General features: G+C 45.3%; 4 pseudogenes; all 4 read right to left on the reverse strand.

Annotated features, from left to right (window-relative positions):
- Positions 1-2,486: 2,486 nt before the first annotated feature.
- Positions 2,487-2,605, reverse strand: LOC143955389 (5S ribosomal RNA; annotated as a pseudogene).
- Positions 2,606-4,616: 2,011 nt separating this feature from the next.
- LOC143948896 (5S ribosomal RNA) lies at positions 4,617-4,735 on the reverse strand (annotated as a pseudogene).
- Positions 4,736-5,483: 748 nt separating this feature from the next.
- LOC143954574 (5S ribosomal RNA) lies at positions 5,484-5,602 on the reverse strand (annotated as a pseudogene).
- A 322-nt stretch (positions 5,603-5,924) lies between these two features.
- Positions 5,925-6,043, reverse strand: LOC143951405 (5S ribosomal RNA; annotated as a pseudogene).
- Positions 6,044-13,849: the final 7,806 nt, after the last annotated feature.

The following is a 13,849-nucleotide window of genomic DNA, read 5'->3' on the forward strand; positions in this document are numbered from 1 at the left end:
CCAATTTACTTAAGGCCTTTACGAACTTTGGTTACATATCAAATTTAAAAATCAACTTCTCCAAATCTGAAGCTTTAAATATAAACTTAAACCCTGAAGACCTAACTAGATTTGAAGGGAACTGCCCGTTCCGCTGGGAGAAGGTAGCGCTTAAATACCTAGGGGTGTGGGTGGCGCCAGACATTGGTAAAGTTTTTGATCTTAACTTTCCCCCGTTGCTAAAAACAATTGAAGAAGACTTGCGTTCATGGGGTGCGCGGTGGTTCTCCTGGTTTGGACGGGCCGCTATTCTGAAGATGTCAATATTACCTAGACTGATTTACCTATTCAGGACGCTACCGGTCCGGATTCCGAGAAGCTTCTTCCATAAATTAAATTCACTGGTGTTGAATTTCTTATGGAACAAAAAGAGGGCGAGGATTAGATTCGCCCTTCTGACGAAACCCAAGGTCAAGGGAGGGCTGGGGCTTCCGGACTTCAAGAAATACCAGTTAGCGGCCCACCTGACCAGGATAGTCGATTGGCAATGCCATAAGAGCGATAAGGACTGGGTGGGATTGGAAGACATGCTGTCTGAGAATAGATTAAGATTCTCTCCATTGATTCCCCTGAACAGACTAAAAGAAGAGATTAGCCTGAACCCCCTGACTGAGACAACACTGGCACTGCTACACGCGACGACAAAATATTTTGCTGTAACAACCCCATATGGCCCCCTGACTCCACTACGAGACAACCCGGACTTTATTCCGGGGACGGGAAACACTTTCTTCTATAACGCGACTTCCGAAGCCCCGAGGCTGGTGAAGGACTGTTTCACCCATGGCAGAATGAAAGACCTGAACACACTTAGGAGAGACTGGGAAGCCCCCAAAATCCCCCTTTGGACGTACTTCGTACTCAGGAGCTTTGTTAATTCCCCGAGACATAAGGAAGCATTTCATAGACCCTTGACGGATTTTGAGTCGGTCTGTGCGTCTGGTGAGTGACAGATTAAGACTACCTCTGTAGCGTATTCCTGGCTGCAGAATCTAACTAAGCACTCTGAGGACAACTGTAAGATTAAGTGGTCTCTGGAACTCCAAAGAAATATTACGGACTCGCAGTGGGGGGACGCTTGTGCATTGGCCCATAAATGTTCAATTAGCGCTTCCACCCAAGAGTTATGCTACAAACTACTGATAAAATGGTACCACACTCCAGACAAACTTCACAGATGGTTCCCACAGGTGTCGGAGATGTGTTGGAGATGCCAAAGCGATGTGGGGACACTTACACATATCTGGTGGAGCTGCCCCAAGTTAACTCCCTACTGGGATGAGGTGAGATCATTAATCACTCAAATGACACGTACCTCCATTACATTGGACGTGGCTTGTTGTCTCCTGCACATCACCGACATACCTCGGAAGAGGTATAAAAATTCGTTGCTCAAACATCTGCTGAATGCTGCTAAAGCACTGGTGCCGCTGCACTGGCGTTCCCCCAGAGTCCCCACGGTGAAAGAATGGTTGATTAAGGTAGCTGATACCTATGCAATGGAAGAAACGGTGGCTCAGGCCCATGAGGTGGTGGACCAATTTCATGACACCTGAACACCTTGGGTAGTGTTCAGATATTCTAAGAGACATGCCGATATCCTCCAGACCATCTGAGGCATGGTATACTTGCATAGACTACTCACCTCTGTTCTCTGGTTTTTTTTTTTCTTTTTTCTTCTCTGTCTTTTTTCCTCTTTTCCTCTTTTATCTTTCCTCTCTGCTCCCTTCAACTCTGAATGATCTTTCTTTCAGTTATTAATCACAGATTTTATCTGGAGGATTAGTTCATTTTGCTGTATGGTACAGGCGGTTTAGGCACCTGCGAGCTTACTCACATTCTTTCCTCACTGGTTAAGAATACTAGACGAAGGGGGTTTGCCTTAGACGATCGAGTAGCTTTTATTGTACAAGCTATAGCCTCTGGCAAATAGGTGTACCAAGAGGACAAGATTTCGCTGATTCTTAAAGTATTTTTTATGTACCACCAAACGCAATTGTAATGTTATAACTCCTGTTATTGTTTCACCTTTATTTTCAATAAATGCTATTGATGTGAAAAAAAAAAAAAAGAAGACTACGGCATCTGGAAATCCCAGGCGGTCTCCCATCCAAGTACTAAACTGGTCCCAACCCTGCTTAACCTCTCAGATCACATGAGATTGGGCTCTTTCAGGGTGATGTGGCCGTAGGAGATTTCTTCAGGCACTCTCAACCCTCTTGACTAACGCCAAGATGGTCACCTTGGGAAACAAACAAAAAAAACAAGTCAACGCCAACAATATAAAAAGAAGCCTACAGCACCTAGTATTCCCAGGTGGTCTCCCATCCAGGTATTAACAAGGCGCGACCCTTTCTAGCCTCTGAGATCAGAGGAGATTGGGTGCTTTCAGGGTGATGTGCCCAGCGAAAAAAAATAAACGAATCAATGTCAACAACATAAAAAGAAGCCTACAATAACTGGTATTCCCAGGTGGTCTCCCATCCAGGTACTAACCAGGCCTGACTCTTCTTAGCCTCCAAGATCAGACGAGATTGGGTGCTTTCAGAGTGATGTGGCCATAGGCAATCTCTTCAGGCACTCTCAACCCTCTTGACAAACACCAAGATGGTCACCTTGGTAAACAAACAAAATGCTTTCGGACCATCGTGCAACAATTTTGGCCTTTATTACAGGCCGACCCTATTGTAAATCAATACATAACTGACTCACCTGCAATTACTTTTAAGAGATCACAATCTCTAAAAGATTGTTTAGTTAAAAGTCATTTTATTGACAATCCATTATCCACTTCTTTGAAACAATTCGGCACATATTCCTGTGGTCAATGCGACACGTGTCCGTATATTAATAACTCTTGTAAAGTGAAACTACCCAATGGTAGTTGTTTTTTTCCTAAGTTTCATGTTACGTGTTCCACCCCCGGCATCGTATTTCTAGCGCAATGCCGATGCGGAGGCTTCTATGTTGGTAAGACTAAACGACTGTTTTCAATCCGCATTAAGGATTATATTAAACCTATACTAAATAAGTCACAGCCATAAGTAGGCATATTGGGACTTACCATTCCTTTGACCCTGATTGGATTCGTTTTACAGCTTTGGCACATATACCCTTGAATTCACGAGGTGGTTCTGTTGACAAGTTTCTTTTACAAACCGAGGCCAAATGGATTTTCACTTTAAAAGATACCCAGTACCCGGGGTTCAATGAAAATATCAGTTTTAGATCATTTTTATAACAGTGTTCTTTTCCACTTTTTCCCCTAACCCCCATTCTGGGTTTTCCCTGACAACAGGACTTAGATGAAGAAATTTCCTTCTTTTTTTCTCCCCCTCCTCCCCTCCCCCCATTCCCCCTTTTTTTTTTTTTTTTATTATTTCATTATTGGATTTGTTATAACACCATATGAATTGACTTGATCATTGCTGTAATTATAATTGATATTTTTTTCTCCTTTTGTGTCTAATAATAAACTAGTTATCATGGTACCCTGGTTTGTTTGTATCTGTGTTCGCGGATCATGCTGCACAAACATTGGGATCTCTGTTGTTCACTATGACTCTCGTTCACAGGGCGGCGCTCCACAGATCGCTAGCGCCGTGTCCGGGATTAATCGATACCTTTTTTTTTGCATCGCTGGGACAAATCAGTGGGTCCATTAGCCTTTTCCTTTTGGTTGGGGGGCATACGGACACCCAGGGTGCCTCTTGAGTCATTGACTTTGGGGACACCCGTTATGGTGGATCACTGGCTGTTACCCCTATTATGGGGATAGGGCTAGTTTGCATACAGGCTTGTCTACTTCCGTCTCTATAACACCAGAGACCCATTATGGCCATCTCTCTATTGTTAACCCTGTTGGCAACTGCCCAGCTGGAAGCTCCACCTCCAGCTTAGTGGCATGATGGGAAATGTAGTCTGGCAGTCGGCGTAACTGGCTCTGCACATGCGCGGTGTTCTCTCCAGAATGTCCGCATCGAGCCGGTGACGTCAGACGCCGGTGACGCCGGTGACACCGGTGACGCCGGTTGCACATATCTTCATCTAGTGTTGATTCCTGGTTTGCGGTTGCTGGTCGATAGGTGGTAAGCGCCATTTTGTTTAGATCACATATGCCTGGGTTGCTATATATATCTATATTTATCTATGTATCTTTGTAATTACATTGTAGATTTATGTTACTTTGTATATTAATTCTATATTATATTTATCGTTAGTTGCACATTCCCCTGAAGAAGCTTGTTGCGAAACATGTTGGGAACGAGTGCTATCAGTCTTTCAACTTGCATTTCCGGGATCCCTCTAGTCCAGTAAAAATGCGTACATTGTTCTTTGTATTTCTACGTACTATATTTGACACTATAGTGCTTTTTAATGTATATGAATAAATTAATTTTTATTATATTTCGTTCTATTAGTGTTTATAATTGCACCGCTTAAAAATCTCCCTTGTTTCCCCTTCCCATCCCCCTTCCCCGTTTTGTAATTTTCATATTTATTAGGAGATGATGTGCCTATCTCTGCACGGTGTCACTGGATAGGTTGGACCATATTGTTTCTATAACATAAGAAGAAGTCTACAGCACCTAGTATTCCCAGGTGGCCTCCCATCCGGGTATTAACAAGGCCTGACCCTGTTTAGTCTCTGAGATCAGACGAGATCTGGTGCTTTCAGGGTTATGTGGCCATAGGCGAACTCTTCAGGCACTCTCAACCCTCTTGACAAACAACAAGATGGTCACCTTGGTAAACAAACAAAACAAAAACAAGTCAACGCCAACAACATAAAAATAAGCATGCGGCACCTGGTATTCCCAGTCGGTCTTCCATCCAGTTACTAATCAGGCCCGACAATGCTTAGCCTCAGAGATCAGACACGATCGGGCACTTTCAAGGTGATGGGGCTGTAGGCGATCTCTTCAGGCACTCTCAACCCTCTTGACAAACACCAAGATGGTCACCTTGGGAAACAAGCGAAACAAAAACAAGTCAATGCCAACAACATAAAAAGAAGCCTACGGCACCTAGTATTCCCAGGTGGTCTCCAATCCAGGTACTAGCAAGGCCCAACCCTGTTTAGCCTCTGAGATCAGAAGAGATTGTGCGCTTTCAGGGTTATGTGCCCATAGGCAATCTCTTTGGGCACTCTGAACCCTCTTGACAAATCACCTTGAGATACAAGCGAAAAAAAAACAGGTCAATGTCAACAACATAAAAAGAAGAATACGGCACCTGGTATTCCAACGCCATCTCCTATCCAGGTACTATCTAGGCCCAACCCTTCTTAGCCTCAGAGATGAGAAGAGATAGGGCTCTTTCAGGGTGTTGCTGCTGTAAGTGATCTCTTTGGGCACTCTCAACTCTCTTGACAAATGCCAAGATGGTCACCTTGGGAAACAAGTGAAAAAAACAAACGAATCAACGCCAACAACATAAAAAGAAGCCTACAATAACTGGTATTCCCAGGTGGTCTCCCATCCAGGTACTAACCAGGCCTGACTCTTCTTAGCCTCCAAGATCAGATGAGATTGGGTGCTTTCAGAGTGATGTGGCCATAGGCAATCTCTTCAGGCACTCTCAACCCTCTTGACAAACACCAAGATGGTCACCTTGGGAAACAAGCGAAAAAAAAACAGGTCAACGCCAACAACATAAAAAGAAGCCTACGACACCTGGTATTCCCAGGCGGTCTCCCATCCAGGTACTATCTAGGCCCAACCCTTCTTAGCCTCAGAGATGAGAAGAGATAGGGCTCTTTCAGGGTGTTGCTGCTGTAAGCGATCTCTTTGGGCACTCTCAACCCTCTTGACAAATGCCAAGATGGTCACCTTGGGAAACAAGTGAAAAAAAACAAACAAATCAACGCCAACAACATAAAAAGAAGCCTACAATAACTGGTATTCCCAGGTGGTCTCCCATCCAGGTACTAACCAGGCCTGACTCTTCTTAGCCTCCAACATCAAACGAGATCGGGTGCTTTCAGGGTGATGTGCCCGTAGGCAATCTCTTCAGGCACTTTTTCACCCTCTTGACAAACGCCCAGATGGTCACCTTGGGAAACAAAAAAAACAAGTCAACGCCAACAACATAAGAAGAAGTCTACCACACCTAGTATTCCCAGGTGGTCCCCCATCCGGGTATTAACAAGGCCCGACCCTGTTTAGCCTCTGAGATCAGATGAGAACTGGGATCCCAGTTGAAGTCATTGGATGACGTAACGCGTAGGAAACCGGAAGTGACGTTTACATCCGAGCAAGGCGCTCGCCGGTCCATTGTTATAACTGTGTACTGTTCCGTTTTTCTTGTGAGTAGACAAGTTTTATCTTAAATAAAAGTGTTGGTTTGAAATACTACACCATGGTGGACCTTTCTGACTTATCCCTTTGAGCTTGCCTGTCATTTATAACCCACGAGGAAATCGGAGGAGTTTGTGGTATCTCCAGAAGTCCGCTCTGCAGCCATCCCTTTGATCATTCTCTGTAATTTAGTTGCTTTGTTTCTCGCTGCATACCTTGCAGCTGCGAGGTAATTATATAGCATAAGCATCACTGGCACGGAATATCACCAGAAGAGAGTTGGTTTGGCACATTGCACTTTAATTTTTGGATTGTGATTATTGCATTCAAATTGCACGATTGGACTATGTATGGGACACTTTAGTGTGATTCACTGATGTTATCGTAACTCACTAATTTGCTGCTATTGATTCCCGTTGGAATTAGTCTATTTTTTGCGTGTTTTAATTAATTTTATATACACTGCAATTTTACACTGTTTTTTTTTTTTTTTTTTTATTTGGTGATATGTGTTTTATTGCATTTAGCAATGTACCCTGAATTTTTGACACCTGGATGATGCACAGAGACACCTTTAAATAGTTAATTTATGTATAAATGCATGTATGCACTTTTCATATAACTTTTAAGCACTTGGCACTGTTTTAGTTTACAAACTCAGTTGCACCGATACTCGTTTTTGCTAGTATTAATGATTTATTTTTATTTTTCATATTATTTGGTTTTCAAGGTAGCGCAACACAACCCCCCCTGTTTTAAGTATATATAGCATTGAGAGCCAACTCATACAGTGATTGCTGCTCCTGTTGTTATTTTGCCTTCTGACCTTATTTGCCATAGAGCGCGGAAGCCTCTTGATATACAAGGGCACTGGTAAGTCACTTCCTAGGTCTAGGGGGTTATAAAAATGCCTGTAGGTTACCACCCCCCTCCTGCAAGACTGGAGCCAGCCTCACAGGATGAGTCAGTGCCCCTGTCAGGTTTTGCAGCCTCTCCTAATATTTCAGCCCCGATATACGTCACTGAGGACTCCCTTAGGGCTACATTGGAGGGTTTTGAAGGGAGAAACATATTGTTTCAGCTTCCCTGAAAGACAGCAGGAAAAGGGGTAGACCCCCTCCCTCTGCTGAGATTCCTCTTTCAGATGACACTTCTGACAATGAGGAGAGATCCCTAGCTTGGGACAGGGATCTTGAGCAGTTGGATGAACCAGAGGAAGAGGAGAGAGTCCCCTCCTCCAAGGCGCTCAGAAAACAGGTGCAGTATTATACTGAATTGGTGCGTACCACATTCAGAATGTCTGCTGCTGAGATCGCTACGTCCTCTGTTTCTTCCCTGGGAGTCAGGAAAATCCCACAGACTGCCTTTTCCTTTCCAATTCATCCCTTAATGGATAAATTGTTGCATGAGGATTGGGAACATCCCGATAAACTGTTTGCTCCTCCTAAAAGGTTTTCTATGCTTTATTCTCTGGAGGAAAGTTTCACCAAGAAATGGGAGGTCCCATCTGTCGATACGGCTGTTTCTTGCGTGAATAGAAACCTGACCTGTCCTTTGGATAATGCTCAGGTATTTAAAGATCCAACTGATAAAAAGCTGGAAACATTATTAAAAGCCTCCTTTTCCATGACTGGCGCTGTAGTGCAACCTACAGTCGCAGCTGTGGGGTTGTGTCAGTTCCTCAAGGAACAGGTTAAGCAGATGCTTGGCCTCCTTCCCAGTGAGGAAGTGGAGAATTATGCAGAAATACCTCAAATTCTGTGTTTCATGATTGATGCGATTTTGGATTCTGTCCAACAAGCATCTCGTTTGTCTCTCCTGTTGGTACACATGTGAAGGGCCCTATGGCTAAAGAATTGGACAGCTGAGCTATCATGCAAGAAGCATTTGATTGGGTTCCCGTTTAAAGGGGAAAGTTTGTTTGGAGAAGAATTAGACAAATTCGTCCAAAAAATTTCATGGGGTAAATCTACTCTCCTTGCAGTCAAAACGTCCATCATTTAGGCGTTCTCTCTCTCCCGGAGCATCAAGCTCTAAGCAGTGGCGACGGTCTTCTCAACCCCCCTCTACAGGAAAGGCTCAAGGCCGGGCCCAGGCGCAGAAGAAATCCGGGGGGCAAAAGCCTGCCAAGCAGAGCCCAAAAGCTTCCTTGAGAAGGGGCGCCCCCGCTCGGCCGAGTGGGAGGAAGGCTCCTGCAGTTTGCGGAAGCCTGGCGGGAAGAGATCCGGGACAAGTGGGTGGTCTCTTCGGTATCTCTGGGCTACAAGCTGGAGTTTCAGGAGATTCCACCTTCTCGCTTTCTAAGGTCAAGGATCCCCAGGGACCCAGTAAAGCAAAGACCGCTATTTCTGGCCTTAGATCACTTACTATCCCAGGGGGTGATAGTAGAAGTGGACCCAAAAGAACAGGGTTCAGGGTTTTACTCGCATCTCTTCACTGTTCCAAAGCCAAATGGAAGTGTCAGACCTATCCAGGATCTGAAGGATCTGAACAGTTTTTTACGCATCCAGTCCTTCCGAATGCAGTCAATTCGCACTGTGGTCTCCTCCCTGCAAGGGGGAGAGTTTATGGCATCAATAGACATCAAGGATGCATATCTCCATGTGCCAATTTTTGTGTGTCATGTGGCTTATCTAGATGATTTGCTTCTCATAGAGAAAACAGTAGCGCTCCTGAACCACGGTGTTACCAGAACGCTAGAACACCTGGAACGTCTAGGTTGGATTATAAAAAGTCATCCCTACAGCCTGCTACCAGGTTGGAATACCTGGGTATGGTTATCGACACCGCTCAGGGCAAGGTGTTTCTACCAAGGCCAAAAGCCTTGGCCATTGGGGATCTGGTGCGCCTAATTCTGGGCAGATGATCTTCCCCCATTCGGTTGTGCATGAGACTGTTAGGGAAAATGGTCGCCTCCTTCGAGGCCGTTCCATTCGCCCAGTTCCACTGAAGGCCTCTGCAAAGATGCATCCTTGCGGCTTGGAACAGGAAGCCCCAGTCGTTGGATCTTCCTATGCGTCTATCCCCAGGGACACGCAAGAGTGTCGTCTGGTGGTTACAAACGAGAATTCGCTGAAAAGCAAAACTTTTCTTCCTCTTCCATGGAAGATTATTACGACAGATGCCAGCCTGACAGGCTGGGGAGCAGTGTTGGAGGAGACGTGCTCGCAGGGGAAATGGTCTGCGATCGAGAATCTATTGCCCATAAATGTCTTGGAGATCCGGGCAGTTTATATGGCTCTCATAAACTGGTCTTTCAGACTACGGGGTCTCCCTGTTCGGGTTCAGTCTGACAATGCCACTGCAGTGGCCTATATCAATCACCAGGGCGGTACCAGGAGTCTGGTTGCTCAAAAAGAGGTGAATCGCATACTTGTCTGGGCAGAAAGGCATGTACCATGCCTTTCTGCAGTCTTCATTCCAGGAGTGGAAAATTGGCAGGCGGATTTTCTGAGCCACCAGCAGTTGTGCCCAGAAGAATGGGATCTGCACCGCGCCGTATTTTGGAACATATGTCGCAGGTGGGGTACTCCAGACGTAGATCTGTTTGCGTCCAGGTTCAACAGAAAACTGGACAAGGTCGTGTCAAGGACAAGAGATACACTCGCTCAGGGGTCGGATGCTCTGACAGTTCCCTGGGATAAGTACAATTTGATTTATGCCTTCCCCCCGTGTCCGCTTCTGTCGCGGTTCCTGGGAAGAGTCAAGAGGGAGACAAAGTTGGTTCTTTTGGTAGCCCCGGCTTGGCCCAGGCGACCGTGGTACGCAGAGATCATGAAGTTGGCAGTAGGCAGGCCGTGGATCCTCCCTCTCCGGCCAGATCTGCTCTCACATGGTCCAATTTACCATCCTGCTTTACACAGTCTGAATTTGACGGTTTGGCTGCTGAGACCCACATTCTGAGAGACCGTGGGCTTTGGGGGCCAGTCCTTTCTACTCTGGTCAATGCCAGAAAGCCGGCCTCCAGGCTTATTTACTACAAAATCTGGAGGGCATATGTTTCCTGGTGTGAACTCAGGGAATGGCATCCTAGAAAGTATGTCATTAGCAGGATCTTGGCCTTCCTCCAGTCAGGCCTAGAAATGAATTTGGCCGTAAGCACTATCAAGGTGCAGATTTCGGCCTTGTCAGTGTTTTTTCAGAAGCCACTTGCATCGCATTCCCTGGTGCAGGCTTTCATCCAGGGGGCTATGCGGATAAGGCCGCCAGTCAAACCTCCGGTGTGCTCATGGGTTCTGAATTTGGTTTTCTCAGCTTTGCAGGGGCAACCTTTTGAACCTTTGCATCAGGCTTCGTTAGTTCTTTTGACTAAAAAATTGGTTTTCTTGGTAGCCATATCCACGACTAGAAGAGTGTCAGAACTAGCAGCTCTCTCCAGCAAAGAGCCGTATCTAATTATTCATAAGGACCGGGTGGTAATGCGTCCCAACAGGTCCTTTCTGCCTAAGGTGGTTTCAGGATTCCATTTGAATCAAGATGTAATCCTACCATCCTTTTTTCCGGACCCACAGTCCGCAGAATAAGAATCTTTGCACACTTTGCATGTGGTAAGGGCAATCAGTATCTATCATCAGGCAACTGCTCAGATAAGGAAAACTGATTGCTTATTTATTTTGCCGGAAGGCCCTAGGAAGGGCCAGGAGGCATCAAAATCCACTCTCTCAAGGTGGATTAGACAGATTATTTCTCAGGCCTATAGTGTTAAAGGGAAGATCCCTCCTTTTCAAGTGAAAGCGCACTCAACTAGGGCTGTAAGTGCTTCTTGGGCAGTGCATCACCAGGCCTCCCTGGCTCAGATCTGTAAGGCTGCAACTTGGTCATCAGTCCACACATTCACCAGATTCTATCAGGTGGATGTCAGAGGGCAAGAGGATATCACCTTTGGGTGCAGTGTACTGCAGGCTGCAGTTTAGGTCCACCGGTCCTTGGCGGTCTACAGGGGCGGGCTGGGCCGGGGGGCAGGGTGGCAATTTCCCCCTAGGCTGCCCTAACAATATATGCATAATGGCTGGCGGCCACTGCTCACGATTTTTTTTCCTTTTCGGGTCAGGGCAGGGGCTGCAAGCTGAGGCAGAGGGAGGGGCACGGAAACTCAAGAGACACTCACACTCACTTATGTAGTGGAGGCCGCTCTGTTCCTGCACCTCCCGTCGGTCGCACTCACACTAATCCACTGACAGTGGAGTGAGAGACAACCTGACCTGTCAGTTCGTGTGGGGGATTCCCCCCCCCTCCTCTCCTCCGAACACTGCAGCCTGTGTGAGCGTCCGCCCACTCTGTTCCCTCCCCTGCTTCCTCATTGGTAGAGGGAGGGAGCCCATCAGAGCCTCCAGCAGCTGCAAAGCATTGTGGGACATGTAGTCCCGGTGGCCTAATAGCAATTCCTGGGCGCAAAAAATTCCCTAGCCTGACCACAGGAAGAGAACAAACGAGAGGCTGCGGGGGAGCAGACTGTCACCCCATGAGGCTGATCCTGAGGACAGAGCAGAGATAATGTAAGTTTTTTGGTGAATGTGTTTTTTTTATTTTTTCTTAAAAAGAAAAGTCTTACACTATGAAGATTTCTCACTTCTTTCCCATTGTTTCAAGCTGGGAGCTGATATTATTAACCCCTTCATGCCTAAACCTTTTTTGACACTATATATATAATTTTTTTTTTTTTTTTTAGCAGAGACCCTAGAGAATAAAATGCCAATTGTTGCAATATTTTACGTCACACTGTATTTATGTAGCTGTTTTTCAAATACAATTTTTTTTGGAAGAAATACACTACCGGCATTTTCATCCCTTCCTGCCCAGGTCAGTTTTCATTGTGCGGTCATGCAACATTGTACCCAAATAAATTTTTTCCCACAAATAGAGCTTTCTTTTGGTGGTATTTGATCACCTCTGCGGTTTTTATTATTTGCACTTTAAACAAAAAAAGAGTGCCAACTTTAACCACTTCAGCCCCGGACCATTTTACTGGCCAAAGACCAGACCACTTTTTGCGATTCGGCACTGCATCGCTTTAACTGACAATTGCGCGGTCGTGCGACGTGGCTCCCAAACTAAATTGACGTTCTCTTTTTCCTACAAATAGAGCTTTCTTTTGGTGGTATTTGATCACCCCTGCGGTTTTTATTTTTTGCGCTATAAACAAAAATAGAGCGACAATTTTGAAAAAAACGCATTATTTTTTACTTTTTGTTATAATAAATATCCCCCAAAAATATATAAAAAAAAAAAATTTTCCCTCAGTTTAGGCCGATACGTATTCTTCTACATATTTTTGGTTAAAAAAATCGCAATAAGCGATTATTGATTTGTTTGCGCAAAAGTTATAGCGTTTACAAAATAGGGGATAGTTTTATGGCATTTTTAGTAATATTTTTTTTTTACTAGTAATGGCAGCGATTAGTGATTTTTATTGTGACTGCGACATTACGGCGGACACATCGGACATTTTTGACACATTTTTGGGACCATTGTCATTTATACAGCAATCACTGCTATATAAATGCAGTGATTCCTGTGTAAATGGCACTGGCAGTGGAGGGGTTAACCAGGGGGTGGCAGTGTAGGGGTTAAGTGTTCCTAGGGGTGTGTTACTAACTGTGGGGGGGGGGGGCTGGGCTTTCATTTAGTGAACACTGATCTCTGCTCCAATCACACGGAGCAGAGATCAGCGTAATTTGTTGCTAGGCAGAACGGGGAGATGCTGTTTACAACGGCATCTCTCCGTTCAGCCGCCCCGTGAGACGATCGCAGATATGCCCGCGGCGATTGAGTCCGCGGGACCCATGACCGGACTCACAGGGGTCCCAACCAGATTGGACGTACCTGTACGCCAATATGCCTGCCTGTGCCATTGTGCCGATGTACATCGGCGTGCGCTGGTCGGGAACCGGTTAAAAAAAACACAATATTTTTTACTTTTTGCTATAATATGCCAACTTAAGCCTTAACAGTTTAGGCTGATGTGTAATTTTCTACATATTTTTGGTAAAAAAAATTGCGATAAGCAGTAATAAGTTATTGATTTATGGAATTTTTATTATTTTTTTCTTTTTACTAGTAATGCTGCAATTTTTATTGTGACTGTGACATTGCGGTGGACAGATCGGACACTTTTGACACTATTTTGGGACGAGTGACTTTTATACAGCGATCAGTGCTATAAAAATGCACTGATTACTGTATAAATATCACTGGCAGGGAAGGGGTTAATCAAGGGGTTAAATGTGTTACCTAGGGAGTGATTCTAACTGTGGGGGAGATGGGACTGACTAGGGAGGAGACCAATCCTATATACTAGGAACATACGATCTGTCTCCTCTCCCCTGACAGGATGTGGATCTGTGTATTTACACACACAGATCCACATTCCTGCTCTGTCATGAGCGATTGCGGGTGCCCGGCAGACATCACAGCAACTGGGTACGTGCATCGGCTCCTCGTGACGTGTACCTCAGTGTACCGCCAGGAAGCCAAGGATGTCCTATGATAAAGAGCACACTGGTGACATCTAT

Source organism: Lithobates pipiens, unplaced genomic scaffold (assembly GCF_037356315.1).
Source record: "Lithobates pipiens isolate NorthernLeopardFrog02 unplaced genomic scaffold, aLitPip1_a1.2 Scaffold_10, whole genome shotgun sequence".
Taxonomy (NCBI): Eukaryota; Metazoa; Chordata; class Amphibia; order Anura; family Ranidae; genus Lithobates; species Lithobates pipiens.